Source organism: Camellia sinensis, chromosome 11 (genome assembly GCF_055761805.1).
Source record: "Camellia sinensis isolate YWXY chromosome 11, ASM5576180v1, whole genome shotgun sequence".
Lineage (NCBI taxonomy): Eukaryota > Viridiplantae > Streptophyta > Magnoliopsida > Ericales > Theaceae > Camellia > Camellia sinensis.
In genome coordinates, this window is record NC_138971.1 from 139,679,632 (window position 1) to 139,702,469 (window position 22,838).

The window sequence follows — 22,838 nt, forward strand, 5'->3', positions numbered from 1 at the left end:
ACAATATTCAGGCTGATTTTCGAATTGCCAAAACTGTTGGACAGTGATGGATTAAAATGAGCCGAACAGGTGCAGAAATTTCAACTAAACAAATATGGTTTCAAAATGAACAGGTGCATACCAAAACTGAACAGATAACTGTTGGGAATGTAGATCTATTTGAATATGTTCAAACAGTGCAGTTTCGGACAATAACTGCTGGGCAGTTATGTGTAGTTAATTTGTTATATAATCCGGATAGTATGAGGCTCAAAAAAATTAATACAAGAACCGACCCGACCCACACCCGTGCCTGGCACGGCCGGACGACCGGCAGTGGTGGCGCGCGCGCGCATGTGGTGGTTTGGGCTAAGGTTCACTTTGTCCACAATTCCACCCTTCTACAAACTTGTGGTGCCCCATGGGGACCAACCCAAGTGTTGTAGCCTAGAGCTTATATCCAAAAATAAACTCTGTAAAAGTTTCAATGTGGGACAACTCTTTCCTAAGAAACCCACATTTACTTCCTTAAATTTCCTATTCCACGAACCCGAAAACGACGCCATATTCCTATTCACGCATAAATGGTTTTGATGAACCGTCTCCACCGTGTAACTTGCCATGCGGCAAGGAACACTTCACCTCTTCGGACCTGCCCCAAGAGACGTTTAGGGCCCACTCAATTTTGTGCTCAAAGTCGGCCCAAAATAAGCCTAATAAACTAATTTTTCCAACAATCCATTTAATTTGAAAATAAAATAAAATTTTATTTAAACAAATTAAACAAAAACTACAGAATTAAATTTTGTTAAAGTAAAAGAAACAAAATAGAATGTAACTTTTATTTTCAATTAAACCAAATAAAATCAAAAGACCAAGTCGAGTGTGTGACATTTTGTCCTTAAGACAGATTCGTTCCGCTACAGTGCTTACGGATGAGCGGCGTCTATCTCCCAGGATACAATGATCTTCACAAATTTGTAGAAGCACTTCAAACAAATTTGTTCGGCGAACCAAACCTGTATTCTATACTCTTTTAATTTTATTCTAAAACTAATATATGAAAAATAAATGCACTAGAGCAGAAAGGACAGCAATGAGACAATATTCAGACTGATTTTCGGATTGCCAAAACTGTTGGACAGTGCTGGATTAAATTGAGCCGAATAGGTGCAGAAATTTGAACTGAACAGATATGGTTTCAAAATGAACAGGTGCATACCAGAACTGAACAGATAACTGCTGGAAATGTAGATCTATTTGAATCTGTTCAAACAGTGCAATTTCGGAAAATAACTACTGGGCAGTTATGAAAAGTTAATCTGTTACATAATCCGAACAATAGGAGGCTCAAAAAAATTAATACAAGAACCGACCCGTCCCATACCCGCGCCAGGCACGACTGGACGACTGGACGGCCGGCGGCGGCGACGCTCGCGCTCATGTGGTGGTTTAGGATAAGGTTCACTCTGTCCATAGTTCCTCCCTTCCACAAACTTGGGGTGCCCCTTGGGGCTCAACCCAAGTGTTGTAGGTTAGAGCTTATATACACAATTAAACTCTCTAAAAGTTTCAATGTGGGACAACCCTTTCCAAAGAAACCCACATTTAGTTCCTTAAATTTCCTATTCCACGAACCCGAAAACTATGTCATGTTCCCATTCACTCATAAATGGTTTTGACGAACCATATTCACCGTGTGACTTGCCACGCGGCAAGGAACACTTCACCCCTTCGGACCTGGCCCAAAAGACGTTCGGGGCCCACTCAATTTTGGGCTCAAAATCGGCCCCAAATAAGCCTCATAAACCAATTTTTCCATCAATCCTAATAATTTGAAAATAAAATAAAATTTAATTTAAACAAATTAAACCAAAACTATAGAAATAAATTCTGCTAAAATAAAGGAAACAAAACAAAATGTAACTTTTATTTTCTACTAAATCAGATAAAATTAAAAAACCAAGTCGAGTGTGTGACACTCTATCCTTAAGACAGATTCGCCTCGTCACGGTGCTTACGATTGAACGGCGTCTATCTCCCAGGATACAATGATCTTCACAAATTTGTAGAAACACTTCAAACAAATTTGTTCGGCAAACCAAACCTGTGTTCTATACTCTTTTAATTTTATTTCAAAACTAATATATGAAGAATAAATGCACTAGAGCAAAAAGGACAGCAATGAGACAATATTCAGACTGATTTTCGGATTGCCAAAACTGTTGGACAGTGCTGGATTAAATAGAGCCGAACAGGTGCAGAAATTTGAACTGAACAGATATGGTTTCAAAATGAACAGGTGCATACCAGAACTGAACAAATAACTGCTGGAAATATAGATCTATTTGAATCTGTTCAAACAGTGCAGTTTCGGACAATAACTGCTGGGCAGTTCTGAGCAGTTAACGTGTTACATAAGCCGGACAGAAGAAGGCTCAAAAAAATTAATACTAGAACCGACCCGACCCACACCCGCGCCCGGAACGGCGGGACTGCCGGCGGTGGTGGCGCAAGCGCTCGTGTGGTGGTTTGGGCTAAGGTTCACTTTGTCCATAATTCCTCACTTCTACAAACTTGGGGTGCCCCTTGGGGCCCAACCCAAGTGTTGTAGGCTAGAGCTTATATCCACAAATAAACTCTCTAAAAATTTTAATGTGGGACAACTCTTTCCAAAGAAACCCACATTTACTTCCTTAAATTTCCTATTCTACGAACCCGAAAACGACGTCATGTTCCCATTCACTCATAAATGGTTTTGACGAACCGTATTCACGGTGTGGCTTGCCACGCGACAAGGAACACTTCACCTCTTCGGACCTGGCCCAAAAGACGTTTGGGGCCCACTCAATTTTGTTCTTAAAGTCGGCCCAAAATAAGCCTAATAAACCAATTTTTCCTACAATCCAATTCATTTGAAAATAAAATAAAATTTTATTTAAACAAATTAAACCAAAACTATAGAAATAAATTCTGTTAAAATAGAAGAAACAAAACAAAATGTTACTTTTATTTTCTATTAAACCAGATAAAATCAAAAGACCAAGTCGAGTGTGTGACACTCTGTCCTTAACACAGATTCGCCCCGCTACGGTGCTTACGGTTGAGCGGCGTCTATCTCCCAGGATACAATGATCTTCACAAATTTGTAGAAGCACTTCAAACAAATTTGTTCGGCGAACCAAACCTGTGTTCTATACTCTCTTAATTTTATTCTAAAACTAATATATGAAGAATAAATGCACTAGAGTGGAAAGAACAGCAATGAGACAATATTCAGACTGATTTTCGGATTGCCAAAACTGTTGGACAGTGCTGGTTCAAATTGAGCCGAACAGGTGCACAAATTTGAACGGAACAGATATGGTTTCAAAATGAACAAGTGCATACCAGAATTGAACAGATAACTGCTAGAAATGTAGCTCTATTTGAATATGTTCAAACAGTGCAGTTTCGGACAATAACTGCTGGGTAGTTATGGGCAGTTAATCTGTTACATAATCCGGACAGTAGGAGGCTCAAAAAAATTAATACAAGAACCGACCCGACCAGCACCCGTGCCCAGCACGGCCGAAAGGACGGCGGCGGTGGCGCGCGCGCGCGTGTGGTGTTTGGGCTAAGGTTCACTTTGTCCACAATCCCTCCATTCTATAAACTTGTGGTGCCCCATGGGGCCCAACCCAAGTGTTGTAGCCTAGAGCTTATATCCAAAAATAAACTCTGTAAAAGTTTCAATGTGGGACAACTATTTCCTAAGAAACTCACATTTACTTCCTTAAATTTTCTATTCCACGAACCCGAAAACGACGCCATGTTCCCATTAACTCATAAATGGTTTTGATGAACTGTCTTCACCGTGTGACTTACCACGCGGCAAGGAACACTTGACCTCTTTGGACCTGCCCCAAGAGACGTTTGGGACCCACTCAATTTTAGGCTCAAAGTCGGCCCAAAATAAGCCTAATAATCCAATTTTTCCAACAATCCAATTAATTTGAAAATAAAATAAAATTTTATTTAAACAAATTAAACCAAAACTACAGAAATAAATTTTGTTAAAATAAAAGAAACAAAACAAAACAAAATGTAACTTATATTTTCAATTAAACCAAATAAAATCAAAAGACCAGGTCTAGTGTGTGACACTTTGTCCTTAAGACAGATTCGTCCCGCTACGATGCTTACGGTTGAGCGGCGTCTATCTTCCAGGATACAATGATCTTCACAAATTTGTAGAAGCACTTCAAACAAATTTGTTCGGCGAACCAAACTTGTGTTCTATACTCTCTTAATTTTATTCTAAAACTAATATATGAAGAATAAATGCACTAGAGCAGAAAGGACAGCAATGAGACAATATTCAGACTGATTTCCGGATTGCCAAAACTGTTGGACAGTGCTGGATTAAATAGAGCCGAACAGGTGCCGAAATTTGAACTGAACAGATATGGTTTCAAAATGAACAGGTGCATACCAGAACTGAACAAATAACTGCTAGAAATGTAGATCTATTTGAATCTATTCAAACAGTGCAGTTTCGGTCAATAACTGCTGGGCAGTTATGAGCAGTTAATCTGTTACATAATCCGAACAATAGGAGGCTCAAAAAAATTAATACAAGAACCGACCCGACCCACACCCGCGCCCGGTATGGCTGGACGGCAGGCGGCGGCGCGCGCGCTCCTGTGGTGGTCTAGGCTAAGGTTCACTTTGTCCATAATTCCTCCCTTCTACAAACTTGGGGTGCCCCTTGGGGCCCAACCCAAGTGTTGTAGGCTAGAGCTTATATCCACAAATAGACTCTCTAAAAGTTTCAATGTGGGACAACCCTTTCCAAAAAAACCACATTTACTTCCTTAAATTTCCTACTCCACGAACCTGAAAACGACGTCATGTTCCCATTCACTCATAAATGGTTTTGATGAACCGTATTCACGGTGTGACTTGCCACGCGGCAAGGAACACTTCACCTCTTCGGACCTGGCCCGAAAGACGTTTGGGGCCCACTCAATTTTGGGCTCAAAGTCGGCCCAAAATAAGCCTAATTAACCAATTTTTCCAACAATCCAATTAATTTGAAAATAAAATAAAATTTTATTTAAACAAATTAAACCAAAACTGTAGAAATAAATTCCGTTAAAATAAAAGAAACAAAACAAAATGTAACTTTTATTTTCAATTAAACCAGATAAAATCCAAAGACCAAGTCGAGTGTGTGACACTCTGTCCTTAAGACAGATTCGCTCCGCAATGGTGCTTACGGTTGAGCGGCGTCTATCTCCCAAGATACAATGATCTTCACAAATTTGTAGAAGCACTTCAAATAAATTTGTTCGGCGAACCAAACCTGTGTTCTATACTCTCTTAATTTTGTTGTAAAACTAATATATGAAGAATAAATGCACTAGAGCAAAAAGGACAGCAATGAGACAATATTCAGGCTGATTTTCGAATTGCCAAAACTGTTGGACAGTGATGGATTAAAATGAGCCGAACAGGTGCAGAAATTTCAACTAAACAAATATGGTTTCAAAATGAACAGGTGCATACCAAAACTGAACAGATAACTGTTGGGAATGTAGATCTATTTGAATATGTTCAAACAGTGCAGTTTCGGACAATAACTGCTGGGCAGTTATGTGTAGTTAATTTGTTATATAATCCGGATAGTATGAGGCTCAAAAAAATTAATACAAGAACCGACCCGACCCACACCCGTGCCTGGCACGGCCGGACGACCGGCAGTGGTGGCGCGCGCGCGCATGTGGTGGTTTGGGCTAAGGTTCACTTTGTCCACAATTCCACCCTTCTACAAACTTGTGGTGCCCCATGGGGACCAACCCAAGTGTTGTAGCCTAGAGCTTATATCCAAAAATAAACTCTGTAAAAGTTTCAATGTGGGACAACTCTTTCCTAAGAAACCCACATTTACTTCCTTAAATTTCCTATTCCACGAACCCGAAAACGACGCCATATTCCTATTCACGCATAAATGGTTTTGATGAACCGTCTCCACCGTGTAACTTGCCATGCGGCAAGGAACACTTCACCTCTTCGGACCTGCCCCAAGAGACGTTTAGGGCCCACTCAATTTTGTGCTCAAAGTCGGCCCAAAATAAGCCTAATAAACTAATTTTTCCAACAATCCATTTAATTTGAAAATAAAATAAAATTTTATTTAAACAAATTAAACAAAAACTACAGAATTAAATTTTGTTAAAGTAAAAGAAACAAAATAGAATGTAACTTTTATTTTCAATTAAACCAAATAAAATCAAAAGACCAAGTCGAGTGTGTGACATTTTGTCCTTAAGACAGATTCGTTCCGCTACAGTGCTTACGGATGAGCGGCGTCTATCTCCCAGGATACAATGATCTTCACAAATTTGTAGAAGCACTTCAAACAAATTTGTTCGGCGAACCAAACCTGTATTCTATACTCTTTTAATTTTATTCTAAAACTAATATATGAAAAATAAATGCACTAGAGCAGAAAGGACAGCAATGAGACAATATTCAGACTGATTTTCGGATTGCCAAAACTGTTGGACAGTGCTGGATTAAATTGAGCCGAATAGGTGCAGAAATTTGAACTGAACAGATATGGTTTCAAAATGAACAGGTGCATACCAGAACTGAACAGATAACTGCTGGAAATGTAGATCTATTTGAATCTGTTCAAACAGTGCAATTTCGGAAAATAACTACTGGGCAGTTATGAAAAGTTAATCTGTTACATAATCCGAACAATAGGAGGCTCAAAAAAATTAATACAAGAACCGACCCGTCCCATACCCGCGCCAGGCACGACTGGACGACTGGACGGCCGGCGGCGGCGACGCTCGCGCTCATGTGGTGGTTTAGGATAAGGTTCACTCTGTCCATAGTTCCTCCCTTCCACAAACTTGGGGTGCCCCTTGGGGCTCAACCCAAGTGTTGTAGGTTAGAGCTTATATACACAATTAAACTCTCTAAAAGTTTCAATGTGGGACAACCCTTTCCAAAGAAACCCACATTTAGTTCCTTAAATTTCCTATTCCACGAACCCGAAAACTATGTCATGTTCCCATTCACTCATAAATGGTTTTGACGAACCATATTCACCGTGTGACTTGCCACGCGGCAAGGAACACTTCACCCCTTCGGACCTGGCCCAAAAGACGTTCGGGGCCCACTCAATTTTGGGCTCAAAATCGGCCCCAAATAAGCCTCATAAACCAATTTTTCCATCAATCCTAATAATTTGAAAATAAAATAAAATTTAATTTAAACAAATTAAACCAAAACTATAGAAATAAATTCTGCTAAAATAAAGGAAACAAAACAAAATGTAACTTTTATTTTCTACTAAATCAGATAAAATTAAAAAACCAAGTCGAGTGTGTGACACTCTATCCTTAAGACAGATTCGCCTCGTCACGGTGCTTACGGTTGAACGGCGTCTATCTCCCAGGATACAATGATCTTCACAAATTTGTAGAAACACTTCAAACAAATTTGTTCGGCAAACCAAACCTGTGTTCTATACTCTTTTAATTTTATTTCAAAACTAATATATGAAGAATAAATGCACTAGAGCAAAAAGGACAGCAATGAGACAATATTCAGACTGATTTTCGGATTGCCAAAACTGTTGGACAGTGCTGGATTAAATAGAGCCGAACAGGTGCAGAAATTTGAACTGAACAGATATGGTTTCAAAATGAACAGGTGCATACCAGAACTGAACAAATAACTGCTGGAAATATAGATCTATTTGAATCTGTTCAAACAGTGCAGTTTCGGACAATAACTGCTGGGCAGTTCTGAGCAGTTAACGTGTTACATAAGCCGGACAGAAGAAGGCTCAAAAAAATTAATACTAGAACCGACCCGACCCACACCCGCGCCCGGAACGGCGGGACTGCCGGCGGTGGTGGCGCAAGCGCTCGTGTGGTGGTTTGGGCTAAGGTTCACTTTGTCCATAATTCCTCACTTCTACAAACTTGGGGTGCCCCTTGGGGCCCAACCCAAGTGTTGTAGGCTAGAGCTTATATCCACAAATAAACTCTCTAAAAATTTTAATGTGGGACAACTCTTTCCAAAGAAACCCACATTTACTTCCTTAAATTTCCTATTCTACGAACCCGAAAACGACGTCATGTTCCCATTCACTCATAAATGGTTTTGACGAACCGTATTCACGGTGTGGCTTGCCACGCGACAAGGAACACTTCACCTCTTCGGACCTGGCCCAAAAGACGTTTGGGGCCCACTCAATTTTGTTCTTAAAGTCGGCCCAAAATAAGCCTAATAAACCAATTTTTCCTACAATCCAATTCATTTGAAAATAAAATAAAATTTTATTTAAAAAAATTAAACCAAAACTATAGAAATAAATTCTGTTAAAATAGAAGAAACAAAACAAAATGTTACTTTTATTTTCTATTAAACCAGATAAAATCAAAAGACCAAGTCGAGTGTGTGACACTCTGTCCTTAACACAGATTCGCCCCGCTACGGTGCTTACGGTTGAGCGGCGTCTATCTCCCAGGATACAATGATCTTCACAAATTTGTAGAAGCACTTCAAACAAATTTGTTCGGCGAACCAAACCTGTGTTCTATACTCTCTTAATTTTATTCTAAAACTAATATATGAAGAATAAATGCACTAGAGTGGAAAGAACAGCAATGAGACAATATTCAGACTGATTTTCGGATTGCCAAAACTGTTGGACAGTGCTGGTTCAAATTGAGCCGAACAGGTGCACAAATTTGAACGGAACAGATATGGTTTCAAAATGAACAAGTGCATACCAGAATTGAACAGATAACTGCTAGAAATGTAGCTCTATTTGAATATGTTCAAACAGTGCAGTTTCGGACAATAACTGCTGGGTAGTTATGGGCAGTTAATCTGTTACATAATCCGGACAGTAGGAGGCTCAAAAAAATTAATACAAGAACCGACCCGACCAGCACCCGTGCCCAGCACGGCCGAAAGGACGGCGGCGGTGGCGCGCGCGCGCGTGTGGTGTTTGGGCTAAGGTTCACTTTGTCCACAATCCCTCCATTCTATAAACTTGTGGTGCCCCATGGGGCCCAACCCAAGTGTTGTAGCCTAGAGCTTATATCCAAAAATAAACTCTGTAAAAGTTTCAATGTGGGACAACTATTTCCTAAGAAACTCACATTTACTTCCTTAAATTTTCTATTCCACGAACCCGAAAACGACGCCATGTTCCCATTAACTCATAAATGGTTTTGATGAACTGTCTTCACCGTGTGACTTACCACGCGGCAAGGAACACTTGACCTCTTTGGACCTGCCCCAAGAGACGTTTGGGACCCACTCAATTTTAGGCTCAAAGTCGGCCCAAAATAAGCCTAATAATCCAATTTTTCCAACAATCCAATTAATTTGAAAATAAAATAAAATTTTATTTAAACAAATTAAACCAAAACTACAGAAATAAATTTTGTTAAAATAAAAGAAACAAAACAAAACAAAATGTAACTTATATTTTCAATTAAACCAAATAAAATCAAAAGACTAGGTCTAGTGTGTGACACTTTGTCCTTAAGACAGATTCGTCCCGCTACGATGCTTACGGTTGAGCGGCGTCTATCTTCCAGGATACAATGATCTTCACAAATTTGTAGAAGCACTTCAAACAAATTTGTTCGGCGAACCAAACTTGTGTTCTATACTCTCTTAATTTTATTCTAAAACTAATATATGAAGAATAAATGCACTAGAGCAGAAAGGACAGCAATGAGACAATATTCAGACTGATTTCCGGATTGCCAAAACTGTTGGACAGTGCTGGATTAAATAGAGCCGAACAGGTGCCGAAATTTGAACTGAACAGATATGGTTTCAAAATGAACAGGTGCATACCAGAACTGAACAAATAACTGCTAGAAATGTAGATCTATTTGAATCTATTCAAACAGTGCAGTTTCGGTCAATAACTGCTGGGCAGTTATGAGCAGTTAATCTGTTACATAATCCGAACAATAGGAGGCTCAAAAAAATTAATACAAGAACCGACCCGACCCACACCCGCGCCCGGTATGGCTGGACGGCAGGCGGCGGCGCGCGCGCTCCTGTGGTGGTCTAGGCTAAGGTTCACTTTGTCCATAATTCCTCCCTTCTACAAACTTGGGGTGCCCCTTGGGGCCCAACCCAAGTGTTGTAGGCTAGAGCTTATATCCACAAATAGACTCTCTAAAAGTTTCAATGTGGGACAACCCTTTCCAAAAAAACCACATTTACTTCCTTAAATTTCCTACTCCACGAACCTGAAAACGACGTCATGTTCCCATTCACTCATAAATGGTTTTGATGAACCGTATTCACGGTGTGACTTGCCACGCGGCAAGGAACACTTCACCTCTTCGGACCTGGCCCGAAAGACGTTTGGGGCCCACTCAATTTTGGGCTCAAAGTCGGCCCAAAATAAGCCTAATTAACCAATTTTTCCAACAATCCAATTAATTTGAAAATAAAATAAAATTTTATTTAAACAAATTAAACCAAAACTGTAGAAATAAATTCCGTTAAAATAAAAGAAACAAAACAAAATGTAACTTTTATTTTCAATTAAACCAGATAAAATCCAAAGACCAAGTCGAGTGTGTGACACTCTGTCCTTAAGACAGATTCGCTCCGCAATGGTGCTTACGGTTGAGCGGCGTCTATCTCCCAAGATACAATGATCTTCACAAATTTGTAGAAGCACTTCAAATAAATTTGTTCGGCGAACCAAACCTGTGTTCTATACTCTCTTAATTTTGTTGTAAAACTAATATATGAAGAATAAATGCACTAGAGCAAAAAGGACAGCAATGAGACAATATTCAGGCTGATTTTCGAATTGCCAAAACTGTTGGACAGTGATGGATTAAAATGAGCCGAACAGGTGCAGAAATTTCAACTAAACAAATATGGTTTCAAAATGAACAGGTGCATACCAAAACTGAACAGATAACTGTTGGGAATGTAGATCTATTTGAATATGTTCAAACAGTGCAGTTTCGGACAATAACTGCTGGGCAGTTATGTGTAGTTAATTTGTTATATAATCCGGATAGTATGAGGCTCAAAAAAATTAATACAAGAACCGACCCGACCCACACCCGTGCCTGGCACGGCCGGACGACCGGCAGTGGTGGCGCGCGCGCGCATGTGGTGGTTTGGGCTAAGGTTCACTTTGTCCACAATTCCACCCTTCTACAAACTTGTGGTGCCCCATGGGGACCAACCCAAGTGTTGTAGCCTAGAGCTTATATCCAAAAATAAACTCTGTAAAAGTTTCAATGTGGGACAACTCTTTCCTAAGAAACCCACATTTACTTCCTTAAATTTCCTATTCCACGAACCCGAAAACGACGCCATATTCCTATTCACGCATAAATGGTTTTGATGAACCGTCTCCACCGTGTAACTTGCCATGCGGCAAGGAACACTTCACCTCTTCGGACCTGCCCCAAGAGACGTTTAGGGCCCACTCAATTTTGTGCTCAAAGTCGGCCCAAAATAAGCCTAATAAACTAATTTTTCCAACAATCCATTTAATTTGAAAATAAAATAAAATTTTATTTAAACAAATTAAACAAAAACTACAGAATTAAATTTTGTTAAAGTAAAAGAAACAAAATAGAATGTAACTTTTATTTTCAATTAAACCAAATAAAATCAAAAGACCAAGTCGAGTGTGTGACATTTTGTCCTTAAGACAGATTCGTTCCGCTACAGTGCTTACGGATGAGCGGCGTCTATCTCCCAGGATACAATGATCTTCACAAATTTGTAGAAGCACTTCAAACAAATTTGTTCGGCGAACCAAACCTGTATTCTATACTCTTTTAATTTTATTCTAAAACTAATATATGAAAAATAAATGCACTAGAGCAGAAAGGACAGCAATGAGACAATATTCAGACTGATTTTCGGATTGCCAAAACTGTTGGACAGTGCTGGATTAAATTGAGCCGAATAGGTGCAGAAATTTGAACTGAACAGATATGGTTTCAAAATGAACAGGTGCATACCAGAACTGAACAGATAACTGCTGGAAATGTAGATCTATTTGAATCTGTTCAAACAGTGCAATTTCGGAAAATAACTACTGGGCAGTTATGAAAAGTTAATCTGTTACATAATCCGAACAATAGGAGGCTCAAAAAAATTAATACAAGAACCGACCCGTCCCATACCCGCGCCAGGCACGACTGGACGACTGGACGGCCGGCGGCGGCGACGCTCGCGCTCATGTGGTGGTTTAGGATAAGGTTCACTCTGTCCATAGTTCCTCCCTTCCACAAACTTGGGGTGCCCCTTGGGGCTCAACCCAAGTGTTGTAGGTTAGAGCTTATATACACAATTAAACTCTCTAAAAGTTTCAATGTGGGACAACCCTTTCCAAAGAAACCCACATTTAGTTCCTTAAATTTCCTATTCCACGAACCCGAAAACTATGTCATGTTCCCATTCACTCATAAATGGTTTTGACGAACCATATTCACCGTGTGACTTGCCACGCGGCAAGGAACACTTCACCCCTTCGGACCTGGCCCAAAAGACGTTCGGGGCCCACTCAATTTTGGGCTCAAAATCGGCCCCAAATAAGCCTCATAAACCAATTTTTCCATCAATCCTAATAATTTGAAAATAAAATAAAATTTAATTTAAACAAATTAAACCAAAACTATAGAAATAAATTCTGCTAAAATAAAGGAAACAAAACAAAATGTAACTTTTATTTTCTACTAAATCAGATAAAATTAAAAAACCAAGTCGAGTGTGTGACACTCTATCCTTAAGACAGATTCGCCTCGTCACGGTGCTTACGGTTGAACGGCGTCTATCTCCCAGGATACAATGATCTTCACAAATTTGTAGAAACACTTCAAACAAATTTGTTCGGCAAACCAAACCTGTGTTCTATACTCTTTTAATTTTATTTCAAAACTAATATATGAAGAATAAATGCACTAGAGCAAAAAGGACAGCAATGAGACAATATTCAGACTGATTTTCGGATTGCCAAAACTGTTGGACAGTGCTGGATTAAATAGAGCCGAACAGGTGCAGAAATTTGAACTGAACAGATATGGTTTCAAAATGAACAGGTGCATACCAGAACTGAACAAATAACTGCTGGAAATATAGATCTATTTGAATCTGTTCAAACAGTGCAGTTTCGGACAATAACTGCTGGGCAGTTCTGAGCAGTTAACGTGTTACATAAGTCGGACAGAAGAAGGCTCAAAAAAATTAATACTAGAACCGACCCGACCCACACCCGCGCCCGGAACGGCGGGACTGCCGGCGGTGGTGGCGCAAGCGCTCGTGTGGTGGTTTGGGCTAAGGTTCACTTTGTCCATAATTCCTCACTTCTACAAACTTGGGGTGCCCCTTGGGGCCCAACCCAAGTGTTGTAGGCTAGAGCTTATATCCACAAATAAACTCTCTAAAAATTTTAATGTGGGACAACTCTTTCCAAAGAAACCCACATTTACTTCCTTAAATTTCCTATTCCACGAACCCGAAAACGACGCCATGTTCCCATTAACTCATAAATGGTTTTGATGAACTGTCTTCACCGTGTGACTTACCACGCGGCAAGGAACACTTGACCTCTTTGGACCTGCCCCAAGAGACGTTTGGGACCCACTCAATTTTAGGCTCAAAGTCGGCCCAAAATAAGCCTAATAATCCAATTTTTCCAACAATCCAATTAATTTGAAAATAAAATAAAATTTTATTTAAACAAATTAAACCAAAACTACAGAAATAAATTTTGTTAAAATAAAAGAAACAAAACAAAACAAAATGTAACTTATATTTTCAATTAAACCAAATAAAATCAAAAGACCAGGTCTAGTGTGTGACACTTTGTCCTTAAGACAGATTCGTCCCGCTACGACGCTTACGGTTGAGCGGCGTCTATCTTCCAGGATACAATGATCTTCACAAATTTGTAAAAGCACTTCAAACAAATTTGTTCGGCGAACCAAACTTGTGTTCTATACTCTCTTAATTTTATTCTAAAACTAATATATGAAGAATAAATGCACTAGAGCAGAAAGGACAGCAATGAGACAATATTCAGACTGATTTCCGGATTGCCAAAACTGTTGGACAGTGCTGGATTAAATAGAGCCGAACAGGTGCCGAAATTTGAACTGAACTGATATGGTTTCAAAATGAACAGGTGCATACCAGAACTGAACAAATAACTGCTAGAAATGTAGATCTATTTGAATCTATTCAAACAGTGCAGTTTCGAACCATAACTTCAGGGTAGTTATGAGCAGTTAATCTGTTACATAATCCGGACAGTAGGAGGCTCAAAAAAATTAATACAAGAAGCGACTCGACCCACACCCGCACCCGGCACGGCTTGACGGCCGCCACCGGCGCGCACGCTCATTTGGTGGTTTGGGCTAAGGTTCACTTTGTCCATAATTCCTCTCTTCTACAAACTTGTGGTGCCCCTTGGGGTCCAACCCAAGTGTTGTTGGCTAGAGCTTGTTTCCACAAATAAACTCTCTAAAAGTTTCAATGTGGGACAACCCTTTCCAAAGAAACCCACATTTAATTCCTTAAATTTCCTATTCCACGAACTCGAAAATGACGTCATGTTCCCATTCACTCATAAATGGTTTTGACGAACCATATTCACGGTGTGACTTGCCACGCGGCAAGGAACACTTCACCTCTTCAGACCTGGCCCAAAAGACGTTCGGGGCCCACTCAATTTTGTGCTCAAAGTCGGCCCAAAATATGCCTAATAAACCAATTTTTCCAACAATCCAATTAATTTGAAAATAAAATAAAATTTTATTTAAACAAATTAAACCAAAACTATAGAAATAAATTCTGTTAAAATAAAAGAAACAAAACAAAATGTTACTTTTATTTTCTATTAAACCAAATAAAATCAAAAGACCAAGTCGAGTGTGTGACACTCTGTCCTTAACACAGATTCGCTCCGCTATGGTGCTTACGGTTGAGCGGCGTCTATCTCTCAGGATACAATGATCTTCACAAATTTGTAGAAGCACTTCAAACAAATTTGTTCGGCGAACCAAACCTGTGTTCTATATTCTTTTAATTATTCTAAAACAAATATATGAAGAATAAATGCACTAGAGCAGAAAGGACAGCAATGAGACAATATTCAGACTGATTTCCGGATTGCCAAAACTGTTGGACAGTGTTGAATTAAATAGAGCCGAACAGGTGCAGAAATTTGAACTGAACAGATATGGTTTCAAAATGAACAGGTGCATTCCAGAACTGAACAGATAACTGCTGGAAATGTAGATCTATTTGAATCTGTTCAAACAGTGCAGTTTCGGACAATAACTGCTGGGCAGTTATGAGCAATTAATCTGTTACATGATTCGGACAGTAGGAGGCTCAATTGTTGGACAAAAATTTTAAATTCAAATTTGAATTAAATTCCCGCAATATTTTTTTTTTTTTTTTTGAAAAATTCAAATGAATTTTGTCCAAAAAATTAATACAAGAACCGACCCGACCCACACCTGCGCCTGGCACGGCCGGACGGAAGGCGGCACGCGCGCGTATGTGGTAGATTGGGCTAAGGTTCACTTTGTCCGTAATTCCTCCCTTCTCTAAACTTAGGGTGCCCCTTGGGGCCCAACCCAAGTGTTGTAGGGTAGAGCTTATATCCACAAATAAACTCTCTAAATGTTTCAATATGGGACAACCTTTTCCAAAGAAACCCACATTTACTTCCTTAAATTTCCTATTCCACGAACCCGAAAACGACGTCTTGTTCCCATTCACTCATAAATAGTTTTGACGAACCGTCTTCACCGTGTGACTTGCCACGCGACAAGGAACACTTCACCTCTTCGGACCCGGCCCAAAAGACGTTTGGGGCCTACTCAATTTTGGACTCAAAATCGACCCAAAATAAGCCTAATAAACCAATTTTTTCCACAATACACACGCACACCATTCACACGGCACACAGGACACAGCACACAGCATTAGACACACACCGGGGAGGGACATCTCTCTCTCTCTCAACTTTTTTGAACTTTCCTAGCTACACACACATACACACACACCCAGGTTACACATGCATATGCTCTCTCCTCTTTCCTCTCAGAAAATACACAGGTATACGCACATGCAAATGGGTCTCACTCCTCTTCTCTCTCTCTCTGTGTGCTGTAAGTAGTGATCGGCAAAGGGGGGCGTTGGCTTGGATGGGCTTCAACAGGAGGAAGCTGTCTCTCTTTCTCCGTGTTTTGGCCTCTCTGCCATATTGCAGGGCTTGATGAAGAATACTTGGATATATTTTGAAGATCTTGAGTTTGGTGATTGGATGATCCATCTCTACTTTCAACTATCTGTTAAAGCTTCTCAAGAGGCGAGCGACTTTTGCACTCTTCCGAACCGATGCAGTCGCAGAGAATGTCGAAAGCCATGAACTTGAGATTTCTACTCTTGCCACTTTATCATCTCTGAAGGTTTTAAGTGAAAATACTGATGCTCCAGGTGGATATGAGAGCTACGTGGTGGTACACAACAAAAGAAGATAGGCTCTAAAACAAGGGTGGAGCAGTGTTGATGTCATCCTAGTGGCGTAACATGAGGTCTGGTAAGGAGCTTTAGAAGGAGCCCAAATTCTTGAAGAATGGTGATGCTGGTATGGTGAAGATGATTCCCACAAAGTCCATGGTGGTGGAGAGTTGTTCAAATGCAAAGTCAGAAGACTTGTGGACTGTCCTTGAAGAGGAATCTGGTGAACCCCTGAACAACCTGATGAATTCATGGACAAAGCAAAAGTGTTGGTTCATAGGGTAATTAAGTAGTTTAATCAATTAAAGTTTGATAAGTAATTAATTAGTTTATTTAATTAGTTAGTGCATTAGAATTGTATAATTAATTAATTAGTGTTAGTTTCGTTAAGTAGAATTTCATAATTAGAATTTTATAAGTAAGGTCATTAGAATTTTAGTGTAATTAATAAATTAGTGTAATTAATTAGTTAGTGAATTAGACTTTTATAAATAATTACTTAGTTTAGTTAATTAGTTAGTTCATAAGAATTTTATAATTAATTAAATTAGTGTAATTAATTAGTTAGTGAATTAGAATTTTATAATTAATTCATTAGTGTAATTAACTAAATAGTTAGTTCCAATTTGTAATAATTCACTAGAATAGTTAAAAAACTAGCTAGTATAGTTAATTCATTTGTTTTGTAATAATTTAACTTTAATTAGTTAACTAGGTAGTTCATTCGGACCCTCCTGAGTGAGAGTGCAAACTTGTAATAATGTGTATGTCTTTCAATCCCACGTCTTTCTCCCTTTTATTTACCAGCTTATGATGGTTAGTTCAGAGACATCATGTTTGACTTAGCATACTCATGTTTGCATCCACTCGTATTGCATTCATCAGGGCTCGGTTCATCATTCTCATTCACATTGTCATTTCAATCCTTCTCTGAATACAGGCTTAGACCGCATGCTAAATCAAATTATTTCATATGCCATATTAGTAGTCAAGCCTAATAATTGCATATTACATGTGTTGCATTTAGTTAGGAATCATGCATATTTTCCTAAACTTTGTTTTATAGCTGTTCGCGGAACGTCAGTAAATATGTGAGTTGTTATGCTTTAGCATCCCGCTTGTACATAATTTTCTTATTATGTTTAGCATCCTACCATGTGGCTAATTGCTTAAGTGATAAATTGTTTGAATGCCTGTGGATGAAAGCTTGTCGCTTGAATTGGAATGATTCAATGATTGTACGTTTTAAGCCCACTTTGTAGTGGCAAATTCACAAACTTTAAGCCCACTTTGTTAAGTGGCAAATTCAAACCCTTTTCGAAAAACAAACATGAAATTGAATTGTTCCAATTTGAGCAAACTAGTCTATACTTGTATGCTTCACATAGTAAATTTAAGGATTTACGAAATAATCAGAATATGCACATAAAAAAAAAAATTCATATCATGGTTTAGTAGAGGCCGATCTTTTAATCGGGTGAGCGGGGGTGTTCATTATTGACCTTTCCCTCTCACACCTAAGGTTCCGAGCCAAACATCTTTGGTTATGACGAATAGTGGCCTTGGCACGAGTCATGGGTTTCCTAATTTTCCAAAAATATTAGGTAGCGACTCTGAGATCTGATGACGTTGTCCATTTTTGACAAATGTGTTTTGCAATAAAATGAATTTTCTAAAAGTTTCCAAATCTAGACTCTCACCTATGTTTCATATTGTACTCGAGAGACTAGATCAAAGAGATCGAGGGTCCGAACTATTTAACGCGCCATACCCCCGGGCATGTTACAGTTTTTGGCAACTCTGCTAGGGATTTTATGAAACCTTGACTCGAACTCCATGATTTGACTTTTATTTTCAATTATATGTTTATTGTATTGCATGCATTGGTGCACTTAAAGTCCTTGTGTTGCCCAGATGCTGGTGGGAGCACAGGCACATTTTTTGTGACACTACACCTATCTCTGCGTTACTTTGGAGGCCTTGTGTTATAATCTTTTGAGATCTAAAGGTTTTCAGACTTTGAAGAGAGGCTATATTGACTTTTCTGATTTCCTAAGATCTTCATTGGTTATGACCCAAAGGACTCTTTGGTAACCTCACCTTGACTTTAACTCCTAGAATAGAGCCAACCTTGTACATATAGTCGACTATAGTACCTTTCAAAATTAGGACAGGATGCTCTCCCATTTCTAGGATGTATGATACCACTTGTTTGAATAGTAAACCCTAGATCATTTCAAAAGCTAGTACAGGATAACCCTACCCTCCATAGGGCTGTTTGTTCTTTTTCCTGCTATATGTTATGTGCAATGTATTGGATCTATACAGGGGTTCTCAAATTTGAATCAATGGTTCAGGCATTTCAGTTTGTGGGGTTCAGTGTGTTTTTAGTGAGGGCATAATTGGAAGTTCCGTTTTGTTTTTGTAATTGGGGAGTGACCACCTGTTGATTGCACGGGCTTTATTTTGAATATTGTGGATGACCCCCACGTCTACTGGCAATTTGAGAATGGTTTTATTTTGAGTTCTGAATTGAGTATTGAGTCTAAGTTGATCCCACCAAGTTTGTAGAGTTGGGATCAGACTCGAGTCATTCTAGTGAGTCAGAATCTGTTGATTTCGATAGTGCTAACCTAGACATTTCTGTCCTATCTAGGTCTTCTTTGTCATTTTCTTTTGAGTCTATTGTCAAAAGTCTGTTATCATTGCTGAGTCATAGTCTCTTTTCAATAAATAAAAAAAAATGCCATAGAGTCTGCCTTCTTGTATATGCCTTTAAATCATAGCATTGACCAAAGTTTTTCAAAACTTTTCCTAAAACTCTGATAAAAACAAAAAGGAAGAATTTCCTCGGGATTTGCAAATTTTGATCAAGTGAGAGGAAGAGAGATGTGCTAAGCTTTTAATGAATAAAATCATTTCTTTTAATGTGGGTACTAAGAAGGATCCTGGCTTGGTACAAATTGGTTCTATTTTGTCTTCGTAAGAGTACGAGTGATTAGTCACTTTGTGAAAAGATTTCAAAAATTATTTTTGTGTGGTCCTACGAAGACATTCCTGGAATTGATTATACAGCGTAGGATCCCTCTTGACTTGAGGTCCGACCTCCTTTGCTCCTTAGCTTTCAAACCGTGATTCAAAGTGTTTAGTAATCAACCGAAAGTGTGAGGCTTGCATAGCCAAAATGGAAACAGCCCTTGAACTAAGGGCAATGATGTGATTCAAATGGAGGCAGCCCTTAAACGATGGGCAATAAGGTACCACCCTTGAAAGGCTCGCTAGGCTGAAAACCCGGAAAGGCGACCCGGCAAAAGTTAGAGCACAAAAAAAAATAAAAAAAATGAAAAGCTCGCAAGGTTGAAAACCCAAAAGGGCGACTTGTGCAAAAGTTAGAGCATAAAAAGAGAGTGTAAATACTCGAGTGAACTTTAGCCAAAACTATGTAGGGCCTGTGATTCAGATTGGAAACAGCCCTTGAACTAGGGGCAAGAAGGTTCGATGTGATGTAGATTGGAGTCAACTCTTGAACTAAGGGCAATGATGTGATTCAAATAGAGGCAGCCCTTCATCTAGGGGCAATAAGGTCGAATATGAGTTAAATTGGAATCAGCCCCCCTTGAACTAGGGGCAATGATATGATTCAAATTTGAAACAGTCCTTGAACTAGGGGCATAGCCGAAGTGGAAACAGCAGGGGCAACAAGATTGGATGTGATCAAAGAATTAAGATTGGATTGTTTCCTAATAAAGATCGCCCAAAAAGTCAAAACCCAGAATTTGAGAGAAAAATGACAATTGAGTTCCTATCCACTACACTAGGGGCAAGAAGGTCGGATGTGATGTAGATTGGAATCAGCCCTTGAACTAGGGGCAATGATGTGATTCAAATGGAGGGAGCCCTTCATCTAGGGGCAATAAGGTCGAATATGAGTTAAATTGGAATCAGCCCCCCTTGAACTAGGAGCAATGATATGATTCAAATTTGAAACAACCCTTGAACTAGGGGCATAGCCAAAATGGAAACAGCCTTTGAACTAGAGGTAATAAGATTGGATGTGATCAAAAAATTAAGACTGGATTATTTCCTAATAAAGATCGCCCAGAAAGTCAAAACCCAGAATTTGAGAGAAAAATGACAATTGAGTTCCTATCCACTACACTAGGAGCAAATTCAGGCCCAATTAGCCTAGTCCCTACATCATCATATATACTGGTCAAGTGTAGCAGTCATTCTTATAGATGGCCTAGAGATCTCACACCTAATCAATATGGACAAGGTAAAATGAAAGTAATACCCTTGAGAGGCTCGGTGGGTTGAAAACTCGGAAGGGCGACCCAGGCAAAAGTTAGAGCAGAAAAAAAAATCAAAAAAAAAAAAGAAAGTTAAAAACCAAAAAAAAATGAATGAAAAAATGAAAAAAGAGAAAAGCTCGCAATGTTGAAAACTTGAAAAGGCGACTTTAGCAAAAGTTAGAGCACAAAAGGAGAATGTCAATACCCGAGTAAACCTTAACCGGAACTACGATGCCTTGATTCCTATCTTGAGGATACGTAGGTAGCTTCATCTTGAAGTTTGGCCCCAATAATTTTTGTTAACTCATTCATTTCGTCCATGTCTGATTGGTGTATCTTTAGTCGACTTGGTTAGCCTATCCGTGTTTGATTAGTGTATCTTCGTTATGCTCAGTTCAATTGGTTTGGTTCAGTTTAGTTCTCGGCTTCATTCGGTTCGGATCGGCTCAGTTCATTGATTATTTGGCTTAGGGCTGTGCACCCCAATGGTTGATTCCATATTGGTTGAGTAGTGGCCATTTGCAAAAAAGGTTTTGATTACTTTGAATGAAGTTGACTAAAAAGGGAAAATTTTCACTACCCACAGCTTAACTTACATGATTTCAAAAACAGAAAGTGGAATAAGTATGCTAATCTAACTGTCATGTTGATCAAAACATTTTTTCAAAAAAATCAAGAAAAAAAAAAGGTCAAGGCAATGAATTAGGGGCATAGTCAAGTCAGAGATTCTGTCTTCTCCACCGCTCGACTCAATAATTCAGTGTATTCGTACCAGTCAATGTATTCATACCAGTCAGGGTATTCATACCAATCAGTGTATTCCTTTCATACCAGTCAGTGTATATAAGTGTGTTTGGATTGTTTTGCTTCGTTTTTCTGTTGTTAAGACATTTCTTTGATTCAGGTCAGTATGTCCAATTCAAAGTTCAAAATTCAATCAGTCTCAAATTCAATCAAACAAAATTGTTTTTAAACTTAAAGTGATATGCCAGTCACGCCATTGATGTGCAAACATGAAATTTTTTTTATTGCAGTCAGGGGAGGACATCCCTGATTACAGAGACTTAAAAAAAAAAAAAAAAAAAAAAAAAAAAAAAAAAAAAAAAAAAAAGAGCAGAAGCTCTACTTGCCTACTCCACAAAAAAAAAAAAAAAAAAAAAAAAAACCATATATACAAAAAAATAAAAAATAAAAAACAACAAGCCCAGAAAAACAAAAGAAAAAAAAAAGAGAGAAAAACAAAATTGTTTCCAGTGACGTCCGCGTGCCGACTTCACTTACTCGGCTCTCCCGCCAATCGCTTCCTCTTTTTGTCATCTTGGGTGACCCTCGAGGGCCCTGCCCCAGTGCTTCCGCCGAGAGAGTCGATTCATTGCCCTGTCAAAGGCGAAGTAAGAAGGCGCTCCAAATCGGGCCATGGAGGTGGCCTGCCGTTTCAGCTCCTTGTTCTCGGCCTTCAGTGTACAAATCTCTGCTCATGCATCTTTGTACATGCGCTGGAGGAGGGAGAGTTGGGCGTTGACCTGGTGTACTTCACTCATCCTGGTCGGCAGTCAGTGAGACAAGTTAGTGACGACCGCCACTATCTCCATGCAGGACCCCAATGTAAAGTGGTTGGCTTCTATGTTGGATTGAGCGGCCATTATTTGCTCAATCGACAACACAAGAAGGTTAGGAAGAGAAGCAGCAGGGGCACTCGGTCCAGCAGAGCTTATAGGATTGTTCAGGTCTAGAAAAAGAGTGAGGGGACGGATGAAGAGGCCATGTGTTGGAGGTGGGAGATTTAAAAGAAAAGAAATGAGTTGCAGAGTAAGAGAAGAGAACGGACTGAGTTTTGGCCTCCTCCGCTCAGTCTCTCTGTTCTGTCTCTCGAGGAAGAAGAAAATAGAAGAGAGTGATGAAGAATAGTTAGAAGAGAATGAGGAAGAAGGAGGTAGAAGAGCTGATTAAGAAGAAGGCTGAAGAGAAGAAGACAAAGAGGGAGAGAGAGTTGAGGCGAGCGTTAATCGAGGGTTA

General features: G+C 39.3%; 1 long non-coding RNA gene across 1 annotated transcript in view; it reads right to left on the reverse strand.

The window, feature by feature from the left end:
* LOC145802908 (uncharacterized) overlaps nucleotides 1–22,838 on the reverse strand; it is a 97,998-nt gene that overhangs the window by 50,573 nt on the left and 24,587 nt on the right. The window lies entirely within an intron of this gene.